The 19,115-nt window shown below is 48.6% G+C and overlaps 3 non-coding genes across 3 annotated transcripts; all 3 read right to left on the bottom strand.

Moving 5' to 3' along the window:
- Positions 1-2,331: 2,331 nt before the first annotated feature.
- Positions 2,332-2,524, bottom strand: LOC137354467 (U2 spliceosomal RNA). The gene has a single exon (XR_010970455.1). It is a non-coding gene; the product is annotated as a U2 spliceosomal RNA (small nuclear RNA).
- A 1,424-nt stretch (positions 2,525-3,948) lies between these two features.
- Positions 3,949-4,112, bottom strand: LOC137354911 (U1 spliceosomal RNA). The gene has a single exon (XR_010970562.1). It is a non-coding gene; the product is annotated as a U1 spliceosomal RNA (small nuclear RNA).
- Positions 4,113-11,239: 7,127 nt separating this feature from the next.
- On the bottom strand, positions 11,240-11,430 carry LOC137355122 (U2 spliceosomal RNA). The gene has a single exon (XR_010970761.1). It is a non-coding gene; the product is annotated as a U2 spliceosomal RNA (small nuclear RNA).
- Positions 11,431-19,115: the final 7,685 nt, after the last annotated feature.

Here is a 19,115-nt window from a genome sequence, read left to right as displayed (position 1 = left end):
TCAGGCTGCCATTGCTGCTCCCAGTCTTGTGTGCCTAGCAGCTGTTCTTTGAGCCATCTTCTTCATCTGCCCTGAACTGCTGGATTTACCCTTTCTCTCCATCTCCGATCTTTGCTGTTCTTGATCCCCGGGATTCACGCCTACTGCTCCCCAGGTCTGTTGTTAATACCTGAGGCCACTCACTCTACACTTCCAGTGGACCATGGGGCTGAATTCCAAACCTCTCTCCTGCATTGATCGGTGGCTTCACCGAGCTGCCTCCAGCCTGCCTACAACTGAACTTCATCCCATTGTAACCTCCAGGTCCTCGGCCTTTAAAGTGGGATATGGCTAGTGAGTTGTTGTTGGGCCTTGTTTGTACCTTCTGCTAGAAACCAGACCTCCAGAGGCATTCTCGTTTGAATCAAAATTTTCAGTTGATCCAAGATGTCAGGATCCATTTTCAGGATGTAAGATGCACCAATTGGCTATTTCATGCTTCGCTACGACTAACACGTCTCCTGAACTTACTTCTTGGGAATGTTAGCTGAGCAGATCATTCTGCCTGAGGTGGGCCTAGTCATGTCCTGATGTTTGGATTGAAAGATACTTTGAGAAGCATACTGTTGCTGGCCACGATAACTTCTCTCCAATGTCTCTAACTCTCGTCTTCAACACTTTAATCCAGCAATTTTGGAGTTATCCTCATCAGATAGGGCTGATTCCTGACTGCCTTAATACGGTCCTCATGGGTAACTTGTATTTCAGGATGGCTGGCTGGAATGATGATCTCTTTATGGATTGTCTTCGCTCAGTTACAAAGACTCACAGACTGTCTCTCCCATGCCTGTAACTTGTTCCCCTTGACTTTTAAGTGTCAAGTAAACTAAGGTCAAGGTTTGCATCTCCGCCCCTGATCGCACTAAACAACACCCCACTGGAAGTGGCTAGCAAATTCTATTCTCTTGGGTGCACTTTGACAGACAATCAGTGCCTTGATCTAGAGCTCGATACGTGCACAGGGAAAGCAGCTACCAGCTTTGACGACTCGCGAACTGCACATGGGATAAGAGCAAGCGGACCCTTCGGACCAAGCTGATTGTTTATAAGGCCTGTGTTCTCAGCACCTTGCTGCATGGCTGTGAAACATGGGCGACGTGCAGCTACCAGGAAAAGAAGCTGAATAATTTCCATCTTAGCTGTCTGCAGCACATTACGGGTATATCCTGGCAGGACAACATCACAAAAGTGGCAGACCTCTCAAAGGCAGAGTTCCCATATGTGCTGGCACGGATGTAACAGACACGGCTTCGGTGGACGGCACACATCTGCAGGATGGAAGATGGTCGAATACCCAAGGACGTTGCGTATGGTGAAGTAGCCAGGGCCAGACGGAAAATGGGGCAGCCAAAGTGTGACATGAAGGCCCTAAATGTCGACTATCGCACCTGGGAGTCACTAGCTGGCGGAAGAGGGAAATGGCGATACATCCTGTGGACTGACGTGCACTACCACGACGACAAGTGGCTACAGCAGCTTGGCAACATGTGCCGATGCCGAAAACACCAACTCACAGCGTCACTTGGCAGCTAGACGTGCGGAACTTGTGGCAGAACCTGCCTCTCGAGGATTGTCCTTCACAGTCATCAGCAAAGGAGCAGAGAAGACACCCCACCTAAATCAATTGTTTGCTACGTGTCCATCATCTTCCGTAGATGGAAAGATGCCAACTTATGGACTGTCATTGCTGTTTGCTGATGCTCTCTATGTGTGATTGCCGAATTCTCCTTCCAGTAAATGCCACCTTTGCTATCATATTAGCGGGTAGACGTCCAGTCATGGACAGCTTCCTGGTTTTCAGACTGGCAATCTAAATTCCTAACAGGTACCCCGTTGGTTAGGGGAAACAGCTTTTCCTGATTGGAGTAGTTCTCCTGCACTGAATGTCGAGAGTACTGTTTCAGCTGCTTTGTTTTGTATGAGGAACTGTCTTGCGTCCTGCTGATGGACTTCCTTTGCTTGGCGTTGGTCCTCCTTTTGGGCTAATTGTGGTTTATTTCCTTGTACTGCGGCTCCCTTTGTGCTGGCTGCAGCTTAAGTTGGTTTGGAGGTTTGCGCAGAGTTTTATTGTTTGCACGCTGTGCGTGTAAGTTTTGTGCGCGTAAATAGATGAATGTGGCGGAGTAATGGGATGTTTAATTGTTGAGTGTATGTTTTAGCTTTCAAGCATTTGAAGGGTATGTATGATCTTGTGGATTTAGCCGTTTGTGAGTAGCTGTGTAAACTGTGCCAGCTTTGACGGGATGGTTGTACGTGGTTTTGTAGTTTGAAGTGTAGCAGCAGCAGCGGAAAGGGAGGTGCACCGTTCCCAGAGATACTGCAATACCAGGTCGATGCGTGGTGTGGACGGAGCAAGGCCCTATTCCATGTCCCTGCTCCAAAAATCAATTTAATATATGGTCCCCAGATAAGGGGCGTATCAGATATTAAACTGATAAGAACAGATTTTTTCCCCCCAACATGTACTTTATTCATAAAAATCAGTTTAAAAAAATGCATTACGAAACAGTTCAAAACAAAAGCGCAAAGGAAATCAGTTTTCTTCGATACAGGAGGGAGTTGCCTCACAACCTTTCCATTCCAATTTACATGCCGTGTACATTTTACAGCAAAGCCATATCTGGAGTATACAGCCTGAGGGGTTTCCCATGGGTCCAGCCCCTCAGTTCACTTCAGTAGGAGGACCTTACACAGTGGCCTTTCCCCATTGAGCCTTTGCGGCGTCTGGCCAAGCTTTAGTGCGTCCCTCAGCACGTAGTCCTGGACCTTGGAATGGGCCAGTCAGCAACACTCAGTCGTGGATAACTCTTTGCACTGGAAGACCAGCAAGTTTCGGGCAGACCAAAGAGGGTCTGTCACCGGGTTGATGGTCCTCCCGCAGCAGTTGATGTTTATCTCGGTAGACGTCCCTGGGAACAGAGGGTAGAACACAGACTCCTGTGTTACGGAGCTGCTCGGGATGAACGTCGACAGAAACCACTGCGTCTCTTTCCACACTTGCTTTGCAAAAGCACATTGCTGAAGGGGGTGGGCAACAGTCTGTTTCCCACCACAGCCACCTGGAGGGCAGTGTACGGAGGCGGTGATATTGCAGGCGCGCAGGAAGGATCTGACGGAGAGGGCCCTTCTCAGCACGAGCCAAACTACGTCTTGGTGCTTGTTTTGAAAGTTGTGATGATGAGGCATTGTGCCAAATGACTTTGGCAGTCTGCTCGGGGAACCAATCCGACAGGATGCACCTTCTCCTTTTCCCTTGGGCCTTGAGGACATTGCGTGCAGACCACTGCCTGATGGATTGGTGGTGAAAGGTGTTTTTCTGCACAAACTTTCCCACGAAGGATAGGTGGTACGGCACGGTGGAAGTGGATGGAGCATTCTGCGGCAATGTGGGCAGACCAGACCCATCCTTGGCAAGATCGGGGCCAGACAGAAGGTCAGCGGGTAGTGAGACTTGGTGTTTGCGTAGTTGGGTTGTAGGCAGAGCTTGATGCAGCGGCACACAAAAGTGGGCATGAGGATGAGGGGGAGGTTGTATAAATTTTTTTGTCCCAATCTTTACGTAGAGGTTTGAAGATGGTGTCCGTGCAGACAGGGTCCATTTTGGACGTGGCGATAAAGTGTAAGATGGGTCGGGTGAGCGGCGTGGCACAGAGTAGGAGTGGGGTATGGGGCGGCAGACAGAGCAAGAATGTGAGCATCTGGCAGCTGATGAGCAGGTTATTAGGCGCAATGGAGAGAGAGAGAGAGAGAGAACGCTGATACAACATGCTGAGTGTGTGGAGAAAAGATAAAAGAAAGGTTAGGAATTAAGCAGAAGAGCGAGTACATGCAAAGAAAAACAGTGGGAATAAATGATGGCAACAAAAGAAGCTGAAAAAGACAGTAAGTTCTAATTTTGCTTTGTAAAACCAGGGGAGAGCGCGAACGCAGTCCCCCACTACCACAAATTTTGCAGTCGAGTATCCCGCATTTGGGGACATCGCAGGCGTCAGCACACCCGAAGTGCAATGGGCTAGCCTCGTCCTGGGAGAACCACCTTCTTGATCATGGTCTCTCCCCTGCCAGGTAAGTATGCTACATATTGCCACACACTGCCACCTGACATCACACACCACCTCTTACGGTCTCAAACACTCCGTTTTTACACATCGCCTTGTCACTCCATTCACAATCTGCTGCTCTTTGTTCACGTCAGTTCTTGGCAAATATTGCAATCTATCATTCATTACACCTTCCGACAAAATGCCGCACGGATCCAGAGCCTGCAATGACGTTTGAATATTGCCCTTAATAGGAAATCAGCACCCTCACCCCACCCCCTCAGCTGCCTTCCTTCAGGCCGCGAGGCGTTTTCCAGTAAGAAATCCCTAGACGTATACATTGCAAAGGAAGGAAATGCTTGGCTTCTCTTCCTTTCAAACACCATTCACAATCTGATGCCTTCGAAAAAGCACTTTTCAAGTTTTGCACCACAACACCAATAGGGACATAGGGAGAAAGTTCTGGCCGTCAAGTCTTCCTCACTTGTCACATTCACTTCCTTTGCTTGAAATATTTCACCAGTTTCCCAAAGCCAGCAAACCTACCTCCCTTTGTTTAACTCTGGCTTTGCAATCTATCTTACTCTCTGCAGTATGATCATTGTCTACACAGCCAGTAACTGATTCAAGGAGAAGCCACATTAAAAGGTTGAAGAAAACAGAGACATTTTGTCAAAACTTTTCGTCTTGCACTCATCAGGACAACCTGCAAGAATACCAATGTAAGGGAAGCAACAAATTTATACTGTATGAGAAGAGACTGCTGATTGGTTGGCAAGGGGACTCTGATTGGTAGAGGCGTTGACAGTTTTATGGTGACTGACAGTTAACTGCCAAGCTTTGTTTGAAATTTGTGTGGCGCATTTGCGTGTACTGGAAGCTACATATATTAATACACAGGGGCCTGTTCTTTGCAGACAGAAAGAACATGTACACACACTGCGCCTATTTCAGGGAAACAAAATATGTGACAGTCATTTGCTGGTTCATTCCTCAGGGCAATGCCTTGACCAATCAGAGTCAAGCTGCCTGCTTTAAATTTCTCCATGGCAACGCCTCTACCAATCACAGTCTACTTGCCAACCAATCAGCACTCTCTTCTCATATAGTATAAATTTGTTGCTTCCCTTATGCTTGCGAGTTGTCCTCATGAGTGCAAGACGAAAAGCTTTGACAAAATTTCTGTTTTCAGCAATATTCAGGTTGTAGACACGCATCTACATGTTTCCTAACATCTTTCGGATGAGACATTAAACCGAGGCCTTGTCCGTCTGCCCTCTCAGGTGGACGGACGCAAAAGATCCTGCGGCACTCTTTCCAAGAACAGGGGGCTTATCCACCACGACCTGGCCAATTTATCCCTCCATCGACAACACGAAAACAAACACTACCCCGTCATCATCACATTGCTGTTTGTGGGAATTTGCTGTGCGCAAATTGGCTGCCGCCTTTCCTAAACTTCAAAAGTGCTTCATTGGCTGTATTTGGGATGTGCTGTGATCGTGAAAGGCGTTATAGAAATGCACATCATTCTTGAAGGTACCCGAGCCATCACGGCAGGAATCCTAAATTCCTCCAGCATGGTCGGTGCTTCCAGCGAGGCTTCCTTGTGCTGCGTTCGAGTCAGGCCTTAAGTCAAAATGATGTCTCTTGTGGCAGGGAATATCTACGAGGAACCGTGGCATTTTCCTTCAAGAAGAACCGCATGGCCTCAGCAACAAATAAAGAAGTAACTAAGAAGGTTACTGCTCCAAAATTCTGCTGCCCGTGTCCAAGCTCACACCAAGTGCAGTTCACCCATCGCCCCTCAGCTCGCTGCTTGAGCAGCACCACACGTTTCAATTGCTCATCCTTGCTTTCAAATTCCTCCATGGCTTTGCTCCTCTCAACCTCTGAAACCTCTTTGCGGCTCACTCCTCACCGACATTCTTTCACTCCTCCAATTCTGGTCTCTCGAACATCGCTGATTTTTATCGCTCCACCGCTGGCGGCCGTGCCTTCAGCTGCCCAGGCTCGAAGCTCCAGATTTCCCTGCCTGAGCCTCTCCGCCTCTCTACCCTCCCTTAGGACGCTCGTGGAAACCTACTTTGGTGACCAAGCCTTTGGACATCTGCCCTAATACGGCCTTACGCGGCTCGGCGTCCAATTTTGCTTTCTGACACCCCTGTGAAGCGCCATGGGACGTTGTATTACGTTAAAGGTGCTCTATAAATCTTTAATTGGTCTGGAATGCATATTCTGACAGGATGGTGGAAAGAGACTCAATCATAAGGTTGGAAAGGGAATTTCAAGAAACAGTTGGAAGGGAAAAAATTAGCAGGGCTCGAGGGAAAGAGACAGGAGTAGGACTAATTGTATTTCCCTTTGAATGAGCTGCCATAGGCACAATGGGCCGAGTGGGCTCCCCCCCCGCCGCCCCCGCGGTGTCCGGTTGTATATGTCGGCGGCGGCATCCTTCCACCAACGTAAGATGATGGACGTGCAGCAAATCCATCGGCGATGCGATCGTTTCACGTGCTGCACTTTGACTGATGGCTGAAAAGGCCAATCTGTGAGAGACAGGTCCTGCCACAAGTGCCGCATATGAGGTGGGGTTATCAGGTGCCGTTTTAGGGTGCTGGTTTGCGTGTTGGCGCCTGCTGTCACGCTGCTGTAGCCACTGGCCGTCGTGGTGGCGTGCACCAGTCTGGGGTAATGTCGCCATTTTCCTCTGTTCTTGGCTAGTGTCTCCCACGTATGAAAATCGATGTTTCGGGCCTTCATGTCACGCTTGCAGGCATCCTTGAAGTGGAGCTATTGGTCTTCTGGCTCTGCCCACCTCGTCATATAGAATACCCTTGGGAATGGGTCGTCTTCCATCCTGCAAACATGCCCGCGCCAGCAAAGTCACCTCTGCGTGACGAGTGCTGGCATACTCGGGAGATTTGCTTTTGAGAACACCGTCGCATTCGCGATTTGGTTCTTCCATGAGATGCCGAGAATACGCCGCAGACATCGATGATAAAAATGGTTGAGCTTCCTTTCTTGACAGCTGTAAGTCGTCCATGCTTCACAGCCGTACAACAAGGTGCTGCGAACACAGGCCTCATAAACCAGCAACTTGGTCCAAAGTGCGAGCTTGTTATTTTCCCATGCACGTTTCGTGAGTCCGCCAAAGGTGGTAGCTGCTCTCCCTCTGCGTGTGTCGACTTCTGCATCAAGAATCAGACTGTCTGTCACCGTTGATCCAAGGTTGCAGAATCTGCACTTCCAGCGGAGTGCTGCTTAGTCCGATCGAGGGCGTAGATGTGACACCCTGCCCCAGAACCACAGTTTTCTTGCCACTTGTAGTAAGAGGGAAGAGGTTAGAGGCATGGGAGACACGCTCCATGAGTGGCTGTAGCTGAGTTTCCGTGTGGGCCACTAGCGCGGCATCATCAGCGTAGAGGAGCTCTCTGATCAAGACGTGCTGCATTTTTGTCTTCGCTTTCAATCTGGATAGACGCTAGAGCTTGCCGCCTGACCTAGTATGCAGGCAAACTCCTTCCATATCTGCAGGGAAGACAAAGGTCAGGAGCGTGGAGACGAAAATACCAAACAAAGTGGGGGCTCGGACGCAGCCCTGTATCGCTCCATTCTTCATGCTGAAACTGTCGGAAGTGGAGCCACCAAACCGTACAGAACTGTGCACGTTGTCATGAAAGGAACGGGTGAGACTATGGAGTTTTGGTGGACAGCCAATTTTCTCTAAAATCATGTGCAGTCCTGCTCAGCTGACGGTGTCAAATGATTCCGTGAGCTCTACGATAGCAAGGCATGTCCTGTTCCCGACACTTCTCTTGCGGCTGGCGTATGGCGAAGGTCATGCCCAGTGTAGATCTGTCAGCACGGGAACCGCACTGTCCTCCTGGATACACTTGATCTGCCAGTAGACAGTCTTTCCAGCAAGACCCCAGTGACTCTGAGGAGCGAGATGTCCCTGGCAAGTAGTTGTTACGGTCTCCTCCGTCACCTTTGTTTTTGCGTAACGTGATAATTTCTTTGCATCACACATGTCCTGAGGAAGGATCCTGCCCTCCAACGGCGAAAGAGGAGGTCACGAAGGTGTGGCAGTGAATGGGATTTTCATGCTTAAGCAATTCGGTTGGAATTCCATCCTTGCCGGGTGCCTTTCTGCGGGCAAAGGAATCAATGACCTTTTCAAGCTCGAGTGATCCATGACAGGAAGCTGCAGAAGAGCGTCAAGCGCAGGCTGGGAGATGCCCGTGTCACGGGAGTACAGCTCACAGTCGTGTCCAACCCAGTGGGACATCTGTTTGCTTCTGTCGCTGAGTACTTGACCGTAGGCCAATTTCAGAGGGGCAACTGTGGTAATGGTAGGACCAAGCGCCAGCTTGATCCCATCGTACATAGCACATAGATTCACACTGTGACAGGCAGTGTGGATTTCTGGACATAGGTTGCTCCGGTGTTTATGTGCGCAGTGTCTCCCTGTCTTTTGCACGACTGCCTTGGCTACTTTCAAGTCATAGAGTGTTCTGGCTGTTGGCTTTATGTTGTGCATCAGGTAGGCGCTGCTTTTTGCTTCAATGACAGATGTCATCTCTGCTGAGTAGGTCACAAAGCAGTCTTTGTTGCGTGTTCCGCCTTTACCAAATGTCACTGCTGCCGCTGTGTCATAGATGATTGAGCCCAGAGATTTGCAAGCTTCATCAATTTCAACATCGGCTTTTCCTGGTAAACCTTTAGCAGGTAGCAATTGCTCGAGCGCCAATGCGAACTGCTGGCACTTGGCATCATTTCTTGTAGCAGGGATGCCGATGCGTGGCGGGCCGTCCTGTTTGGAACTGTGAAACCTTTGGGCTTGGGCCCTCACTTTGCTGCTGACAAGAGAGTGGCGATGGTATGTGCGGGTATGGAGAACGCTGGGCAGATGGTGTCTTCTGGTGACGATCAGGTCAAGTTGGTGCCAATGGCCAGATCTTGGATGACACCATGACACCGCAGCTCTGCTCCATAATCCCAGTCCTGCACCACGGCACTCACCCGACCCATCTTACACTTTATCTGGAGATCCGAAGTGGAGCCTGTCCGCACAGACACCATCTTCAAACCTCTAGATAAAGCTTGGGGCAAAAAAGTTATACAACCTCCCCCTCATCCTCATGCCCACTTTTGTGTGCGGCTGCATCAAGCTCTGCGTACAACCCCATTCCGCAAACACCACGTCTCACTACGTGCTGGCGTTCTATCTGGCCCCGATGTTGCCAAGGATGGGTCTGGCCACGTTGCCGCAGAATGCTCCATCAAGTTCCACCGAGCCGTACCACCTGTCCTTCGTGGAAAAGTTTGTGCAGAGAAACACCTTTCACCACCAATCCATCAGGCAGTGGTCTGCACACAATATCCTCAAGGCCCTACGGAAAAAGGAGATGGTGGATCCTGTCGGGTGGTTCCCCGAGCAGACAGCCAAAGTCATTTGGCACAATGCCTCATCACCAGAACTTTCAAACAAGCACCAAGACGTAGCTTGGCTGGTGGTGAGAAGGGCCCTCCCCGTTACATCCTTCCTGCACGCCCGGAGTCTCGCACCCACTTTCCGCACGCTGCCTCGAGGTGGCTGTGGTGGGGAAGAGACCGTTGCCCACCTCCTTCTGGAATGTGTCTTTGCAAAGCAGGTGTGGAAAGAGATGCAGTGGTTTTTGTCGAAGTTCATCCCAAGCAGCTCTGGGCTGTTCCCAGGGAGGCACACTGAGATAAACATCAACTGCTGCTGCAGGACCATCAATGCAGTGAAAGACGCTCTTTGGTCTGCCCGAAACTTGCTGGTGTTCCAGCACAAAGAGTTGTCCACGACCGAGTGTTGCAGACTGGCACATTCCAAGGTCCAGGACTACGTGCTGAGGGACGCACTAAAGCTTGGGACAGACCCTGTAAAGGCTCAATGGGGAAAGACCACTGTGTAAGGTACTCCCACCAAAGTGAACTGAGGGACTGGACCCATGGGAAACCCCTCAGGCTGTATACACCAAATATGGGTTTGCTGTAAAATGCACATGGCATGAAAAATAGAATGGAAGGGTTGTGAGGCAACTCACTCCTGTCTCGAAGAAAACTGATTTCCTTTGCACTTTTTGGAATGTCAGCTTGGTACTGTTTTGAACTGTTTTGTAATGCATTTTTTTCACAGATTTTTATGAATAAAGTATATTTTTGGGGGGGAAAAAGTTCTCCCGGGACCAAGCTAACCCATTGCCCTTTGGGTGTGCTGACGCCTGCGATGTCCCCAAATGTGGGATACTCGACTGCAAAATTTGTTTATGTACCATCTTTGCTCAGTTACAAAGACTCACAGACTGTCTCTCCCATGCCTGTAACTTGTTCTCAAAGGTCATGGGTCAAGGTTTGCGTCTCCGCGCCTGATCGCACTAAACAACACCCCACTGGAAGTGGCTAGCAGATCTACTCTCTTGGGTCCACCGTGACAGACAATCAGTGCCTTGATGTAGAGCTCGATACGTGCATAGGGAAAGCAGTTACCAGCTTTGCCGACTCGCGAAATGCACATGAGATAAGAGCAAGCGGACCCTTAGGACCAAGCTGATTGTTGAAAGGCCTGTGTTCTCAGCACTGTTTATAAGGCCTGTGTTCTCAGCACCCTGCTGTATGGCTGTGAAACATGGGCGACGTGCAGCTACCAGGAAAAGAAGCTGAATAATTTCCATCTTTGCTGTCTGCGGCACATTATGGGTATATCCTGGCAGGACAACATCACAAATGCGGCAGTCCTGCCCAACGGCAGAGCTCCCAAGTGTGCTGGCACGAATGTAACAGACGGCGGATGGGACACGTCCGCAGGATGGAAGACGGTCGAGTACCCAAGCGCCTTGCGTACGGTGAGGTAGCCAAGACCAGAGGACAAATGGGGCAGCGTGTACTATCAGAGCTGGGAGTCACTAGCTGGCGGAAGAAGGAAATGGAGCTACATCCTGTGAACTGGCGTGCACTACCACAACGACAAGTGGCTACAGCAGCTTGGCGACAGGCGCCAAAAACAACAACTCACAGCGTCACGTGGCAGTTTGACGTGCTGAACTTACGACAGAACCTGCAAGCAGAGGAGCATGTACAGTTTGTGAACATTTAGAATACTGTTTTTAGATTTTAAAAATTCCCTGAAAGGGAGGTGCACCATTCCCAGAGATACTGCAATACCAGGTCGATGCGTGGAGTGGACGAAGCAAGCCCCTATTCCATCTCCCTGCTCCAAAAATCAATTTAATATATGGTCCCCAGATAAGGGACGTATCAGATATTAAACTGATAAGAACAGATACTACACTTGATCTTAGCCAAAAGGCCGAGAAGCGATACCAGTATAGGTTACGGTGTCCTCAGGCCCCATTTGCCCTCCCTCTTTTACGTCAGACTGATTGTGTCCAAAGACGTATAACTGCTGACGGTTTCACTGTCGGCATATTTTTCTCTGGATTTCTAATTGGAACAGAAGATTAGTTGACAGAAGTTGCTGTTTTTTCCTTTGTCAGTGAAACTGCTTCATAGGTATGTAGATTGCCAGTATTCTACCAATCAGATGGGAGAGGGTTGTGCCTGTCCACACGTACGTACGTCATTGTCAGAGGCTGCTGTGGAACATAAACTTTTTAAAGCAGTTGCGTGTCTTGCAGGGTGTGAGTGACCATGCAACAACCAACTGTGCAGAACTGCACACGCAGAATCATAGAATGGTAACAGCACAAAAGGAGGCCTTATGTCGTGTCCGTGCCAGCTGTCTGCAAGAGCAACTCAGCGAGTCCCACTCCCCGCCTTTTCCCTGTAAATTGTATTTCTCGTCAGGTAATTGTCCAATTCTCTTTTGAAAGCCATAATTGCATCTGCCTCCACCACACTCTCAGGCAGTACATTCCAGATCCTAAGCACTCGCTGCATCAAAAAGTTTTTCCTCACGTCGCCTTTAGTCCTTTTGCCATTCACCTTAAATCGGTGTCTTCTGGTTCTCGACCCTCCCACCAATGGGGACAGTTTCTTCCTGATCTGCTCTGTCCGGACCCCTCATGATTTTGAACACTGCTATCAAATCTCCTCTCAACCTTCTCGAAGGAGAACGGCCCCAGCTTCTCCAATCTATCCATGTAACTGAAGTCCCTCATCCCTAGAACCATCCTCAAAAATCTTTTCTTCATCCTCTCTAGTGCCTTCACATCCTTCCTAAAGTGTGGTGCCCAGAATTGGACACAATACTGCAGTTGAGGTCGAATCAGTGTTTTATAAAGGTTCACCATAACTCTATATGCCTCTATTTCTAAAGCCCAGGATCCCGTATGCCTTATTAAGCGCTTCCTCAAACTGCCCAGCCAGCTTCAATGATCTGTGCACATATACCGCCAGGTCCCTCTGCTCCTGCACCCCTTTAGAATTGTATCCTTTATTCTGTATTGCCTCTCCTCGTTCTTCCTACCAAAATGTATCACTTCACACTTCTCTGCATTAAATTTCATCTGCCACGTGTCCGCCCATTCCACCAGCCTGTCTATGTCCTCTTCAAGTCCATCACTGTGCCCTGCGCACCCAAGTCGAGGTCATTAACATAGATCAAGTAAAGCAGTGGTCTGAATACTGACCCCGGGGGAACACCACTATATACCTTCTTCTAGTCTGCAAAACAACCGCTCAGCACTACTCTCTGATTCCTGTCACTCAGCATCACGCTCATCAATTCTCTCTGTTAACTCATCACAAAACTCAATCAAGGTCGGGAAACGCAATTTGCCCTTCTTAAATTTGTGCCGCCTTCCCTTCATTAATCCACATTTGCAAAGCGACTGTTAATTTTGTCCTGGATTATCGTTTCTAAAAGCTTTCCCAGCACCGAGGTTAGAATGACTGGCCTGTAGTTGTTGAACTTATCCTTACACCCTTTATGAACAACGGTGTAACACTGGCAATGCTCCAGTCATCAGGCCCACTCCTCCTTTTACCACCATCTCCTACTATTTATATGCCTATAGAAGACTTTTGGATTCCCTTTTATGTTAGCTGCTAGTCTCTACTCATACTCTCTCCTTGCTTCTCTCAATTCTTTTTTCACTTCCCCTCTGAACTTCCCATATTCAGCCTGCTTCTCACTTGTACTATCAACCCGACATCTGTCACACGATTAACTACACCGAGGAACATTTGCCAGCTTTGGGCAAACTTGTCCAATTTGACTTCTTCTAAAATCTTGACTCTACCGCATATTTAACAACTGTACTATCTACGTCCTGCTCCAGATCAATAATAAAAAACGGAGGTTACACCAATCAGCACTGGCCCAGCCCACTGGTGACCGCAACCTGTCTGGCAGCAGCTCTACCTAAAACCTGCCCACTCTCTACCCAACTTGAGCCAATTTGCAATCCATCAACGGACTTAAGTTCCTTACATAACATTTTATGTATCAATATGTAGATAGGCCGACTAGAGGGGAGGCTATGTTGGACTTGGTGCTTGGCAACGAACCAGGCCAGGTGGCAGATCTCTCAGTGGGAGAGCATTTCGGTGATAGTGATCACAACTCCCTGACCTTTACTATAGTCATGGAGAGGGACAGGAGCAGACGGGAAGGGAAAATATTTAATTGGGGGAGGGGGAATTACAATGCTATTAGGCAGGAACTGGGGAGAATTAATTGGGAACAGATGTTCTCAGGGAAAGGCACGACAGAAATGTGGAGGTTGTTTAGGGAGCACTTGCTGCGACTGCAGGATAGGTTTGTCCCGATGAGGCAAGGAAGGGATGGTAGGGTGAAGGAACTTTGGATGACAAGAGATGTGGAACAGCTAGTCAAGAGGAAGAAGGAAGCTTACTTATGGTTGAGGAAGCAAGGATCAGACAGGGCTCTAGAGGGTTACAAGGTAGCCAGGAAGGAACTGAAAAATGGACTTAGAGGAGAGCTAGAAGGGGACATGAAAAAGTCTTGGCGGGTAGGATTAAGGAAAATCCCAAGGCGTTCTACACTTATGTGAGGAACAAGAGGATGGCCAGAGTGAGGGTAGGGCCGATCAGGGATAGTGGAGGGAACTTGTGCCTGGAGTCGGAAGAGGTAGGGGAGGTCCGAAATGAATACTTTGCTTCAGTATTCACTAGTGAGAGGGACCTGGTCGTTTGTGAGGACAGCGTGGAACAGGTTGATGTTAAGAGGGAGGATGTGCTGGAAAGTTTGAATGATATGAGGACAGATAAGTCCCCGGGGCCAGACGGGATATACCCAAGGATATTACGGGAAGCGAGGGAAGAGATTGCCGCGCCTTTGGCGTCTTTGCGTCCTCACTGTCCACTGGAGTAGTACCGGATGATTGGAGGATGGCAAATGTTATTCCCTTGTTCAAGAAAGGGAATAGGGATAACCCTGGGAATTATAGACCAGTCAGTCTTACGTCGGTAGTGGGCAAATTATTGGAGAGGATTCTGAGAGACAGGATTTATGATTATTTGGAAAAGCATGGTTTGATTAGAGACAGTCAGCATGGCTTTGTGAGGGGCAGGTCATGCCTCACAAGCCTTATTGAATTCTTTGAAGATGTGACAAAACACATTGATGAAGGAAGAGCAGTGGATGTGGTGTATATGGATTTTAGCAAGGCGTTTGATAAGGTTCCCCATGGTAGGCTCATTCAGAAAGTAAGGAGGCATGAGATACAGGGAAAGTTGGCTGTCTGGATACAAAATTGGCTGGCCCATAGATGGAAAGTATTCAGCATGGAGCTCGGTGACCAGTGGTGTTCCGCAGGGATCTGTTCTGGGACCTCTGCTCTTTGTGATTTTTATAAATGACTTGGATGAGGAAGTGGAAGGCTGGGTTAGCAAGTTTGCCGATGACACGAAGATTGCTGGAGTTGTGGATAGTGTGGAAGGCTGTTGTAGGTTGCAACGGGACATTGACAGGATGCAGAGCTGGGCTGAGAAGCGGCAGATGGAGTTCAACCTGGAAAAGTGTGAAGTGATTCATTTTGGAAGGTCAAATTTGAATGCAGAATACAGGCTTAAAGACAGGATTCTTGGTAGTGTGGAGGAACAGAGGGATCTTGGGGTCCATGTCCATAGATCGCTCAAAGTTGCCACCCAAGTTGATAGGGTTGTTAAGAAGGCGTATGGTGTGTTGGCTTTCATTAACAGGGGGATTGAGTTTAAGAGCCACAAAGTTATGCTGCAGCTCTATAAGGCCCTGGTTCGACCACACTTGGAATATTGTGTTCAGTTCTGGTCGCCTCATTATAGGAAGGATGTGGAAGCTTTAGAGAGGGTGCAGAGGAGATTTACCAGGATGCTGCCTGGACTGGAGGGCATGTCTTACGAAGAAAGATTGAGGGAGCTAGGGCTTTTCTCATTGGAGCGAAGAAGGATGAGAGGTGACTTGATAGAGGGGTACAAGATGATGAGAGGCATAGATAGAGTGGATAGCCAGAGACTTTTTCCCAGGGTGGAAAGGGCTATCACCAGGGGGCATAATTTTAAGGTGATTGGAGGAAGGTTTCGGGGAGATGTCAGAGGTAGGTTCTTAACACAGAGAGTGGTGGGTGCGTGGAATGCGCTGCCAGCGGTGGTAGTAGAAGCAGATACATTAGGGACATTTAAGCAACTCTTGGAACAGGTACATGGATGATAGTAGAATGAAGGGTAGGTAGGTAGTTTGATCTTAGAGTAGGTGAAAGGTTCGGCACAACATCGTGGGCCGAAGGGCCTGTACTGTGCTGTACTGTTCTATGTTCCATGTTTATCAAAATCTTTTTGGAACTCCAAATGGATGACATCTACCAAATCTCACTGAGCTACGATACCACAGTATCAAGTATCACAGGATCAGGTTTGGCAAACTAGACCTCTTTTCTGAAGCCTTTTTCTATCAAGCCTCACCCTTCCAACTGATTATTAATATCATCCCTACTGATGCTTTGCATTCTTTTCCCCACCGCTGAGGTTAAATTAACCGCTCTGTAGTTGACAGAAGGGGTGAAATTGGTCTGCATCAATCGTGCAAAATGGGCTCACAGCAAATCAGCAGCCTGCTTTTCACTGCGCTCCATTTTCTTTTCCATTGAAGTTAAAATGCACTTTGTGGCATGGATGTGAGGTCTGCATACAGGACTGTACCGAACCCGAGAAAATGTCTAGCTTAAACTACAACTAAAAATTCTGACGACAATCAGGAACGGCGTTCAGGACTGTGATCGTGGACCTCCCAATTCCCTACCCCAACCCTTCAAGGTCCTGCTCGGCCGGAACGGCATTCAGGACTGTGATCGTGGACCTCCCAATTCCCTACCCCAACCCTTCAAGGTCCTGCTCGGCCTTCCTGCTCTTTTGCACCATGCCAGGTTTGACTCCCTCTTAGATGAGCCTACAGCTTCCCTCTGTGCCTCCCTTGACATCCTCATCGAGGCACTCGGCACTGGCTCGTTAGGAACAGCAAGCCCAATTGCCCCATCCTACTATTCCGCCGAAGTTCCCGCCCAGAGTGTCCGCCGCGGGCTATTCTTGGCAATCTCCTTCCTGTCCAACTCACCCCTCCCACTTCTGACCCTGTGGAATCTGTCAGTGGATCAGCTCTCACCACCCCTCTGCTCAACTCCCTCCAGAATACCCGTTCACTTGCAAACAAGGCCCTTGCCAAAAATGAACTTATTTTTGAAGATTGCATCGACATCATGGCCTTAACGGAAACCTGACTGAGGGGTGATGACACCTTCCTCCTAAATGAAGCCTGCCCACCTGGCTATACCTTCCAATACCTGCCCTGTCAAGACTGTCGGTGCCAGTGTGGTGCTTATCACCAAATCACACCTTGGCCTGAACCCTTACTCCTCTGGCACTTTCTCCTCCTTTGAGCATCTCACCTTGCTCCATCCCTCTCACCTCTTATTCAAAATCTTCATTCTCGACTGCCCACGTAAGCATGATAATAACATTTTCACCGAGATATCTTCACTGCTTTCCTCCCTCAGCCTCTGCACCAAACTGCTTCTCATTCTCGGTGATTTCAACCTCCATCTCAACTCATCATTCTCGTTCCCCTTTGAGTTCACCGCCATCGTATTCTCACTATATCTCTCGCTTCATGTAAACTCCCCAACCCATTCTCACAGCTACCCCCCTTGACCTTGCCATCTAACGTGGGCTTGCTTCTCCCATCGGATAATGCCAACTCTGATCACTTTCTTGTATCACTCTCCACCCACTTGCCCCTTCTACGCCCCAACACTACCTCTTTCTGTATCCACCCCGGAATGCTATCTTCCAATTCATTTACAACTGCCTTTGGCTCTCTGATCACAACATTTCAGCAGCTACTGATTTGCTCAACTGCACCCTCACCTCCAACTGTGATGCCCTAGTCCCCAGTAAAGCCATTACTCTCTCTCACCCTGGCACTTCCCCCGGTACGGCCCTCATCTCCTCTCCCTCAAGTCCGAAGAATGCAGTTGTGAAGGATATGGTGGACAACTGCTTCAGCCATTCACTACCAGACCTGGCTACATCACATAAAGCACTATTGGGTCTTGCTCTATTCTCCCAAAACTGATTACTATCTTGGAATGCAAAGATAACCCCTGGCTTCGCTTCTCTATTGTAAACCATCTTCGTAAACCCCTCTCATTTCTCTCCTCCACCCTCACCTCCAATAATAAGTCCGAGGAGCTCATGGACCTCTTTGTCACGAAGATCGAGGCCTTTAGTTCAGCTGCCTGTGCTGCTTCCCTTCCTTCCAGTCACCCACTGGACAAAACTTCCTCTAAAGAGCCCCCGTGCCCTGGCCCGGAACTCACATCTCTCTCTAGTTTCTCTCCCAGAGGTCAAAGGGGAGATTTGGAAGTAGAAGCAGATACATTAGGGACATTTAAGCGACTCTTGGTACATGGATGATAGTAGAATGAAGGGTAGGTAGGTAGTTTGATCTTAGAGTAGGTGAAAGGTTCGGCACAACATCGTGGGCCGAAGGGCCTGTACTGTGCTGTACTGTTCTATGTTCCATGTTTATCAAAATCTTTTTGGAACTCCAAATGGATGACATCTACCAAATCTCACTGAGCTACGATACCACAGTATCAAGTATCACAGGATCAGGTTTGGCAAACTAGACCTCTTTTCTGAAGCCTTTTTCTATCAAGCCTCACCCTTCCAACTGATTATTAATATCATCCCTACTGATGCTTTGCATTCTTTTCCCCACCGCTGAGGTTAAATTAACCGCTCTGTAGTTGACAGAAGGGGTGAAATTGGTCTGCATCAATCGTGCAAAATGGGCTCACAGCAAATCAGCAGCCTGCTTTTCACTGCGCTCCATTTTCTTTTCCATTGAAGTTAAAATGCACTTTGTGGCATGGATGTGAGGTCTGCATACAGGACTGTACCGAACCCGAGACAATGTCTAGCTTAAACTACAACTAAAAATTCTGACGAAAATCAGGAACGGCATTCAGGACTGTGATCGTGGAGTTTTGCGTACAGTCCTGGACACCACGTAACAGGAAGGACATAATTGCTCTGGAAAGAGTATACAGGAGATTTAAAAGAATGTTGCAGTGCTTGAAAATTGCAGTTATGAGGAAAAGATTGGATAGGCTAGGCTTGTTTTCCTTAGAACAAAGGAGGCTGAGGGGTGACTTAATTGAGGTGTCCAAAATTATGAGGGGCCTAGACATAGAAGACAGGAAGGATCCGATTCCCCTAGCGGAAAGGTCAATTACCAGTGGGCACAGATTTAAGGTGATTGGAAGAAGGATTAGAGTTGACGTGAGGAAAGACTTTTTCACCCAAAAGGGTGGTGGGTGTCTGGAATTCACTGCCCGGATCGGTGGCGGAGGCAGAAACCCTCAACTCATTTAAAAAGTACCTGGACCTCCACGTGAAGTGCTGTAACTTGCAAGGCTGCGGAACAGGTGCTGGCAGGTGGGATTAGCAGGTGGGAGGCTAGTTTTTTCGGCTGGTGCAGACACAATGGGCTCTTTCTGTGCCATAACCTTTTTACAGTTCTATGAAATTCCATGTTTGAATCCC

Source organism: Heterodontus francisci, chromosome 41 (assembly GCF_036365525.1).
Source record: "Heterodontus francisci isolate sHetFra1 chromosome 41, sHetFra1.hap1, whole genome shotgun sequence".
NCBI lineage: Eukaryota > Metazoa > Chordata > Chondrichthyes > Heterodontiformes > Heterodontidae > Heterodontus > Heterodontus francisci.
Note: the sequence above shows the minus strand (reverse complement) of the source record. Positions and strands in the feature narration are given on the sequence as shown.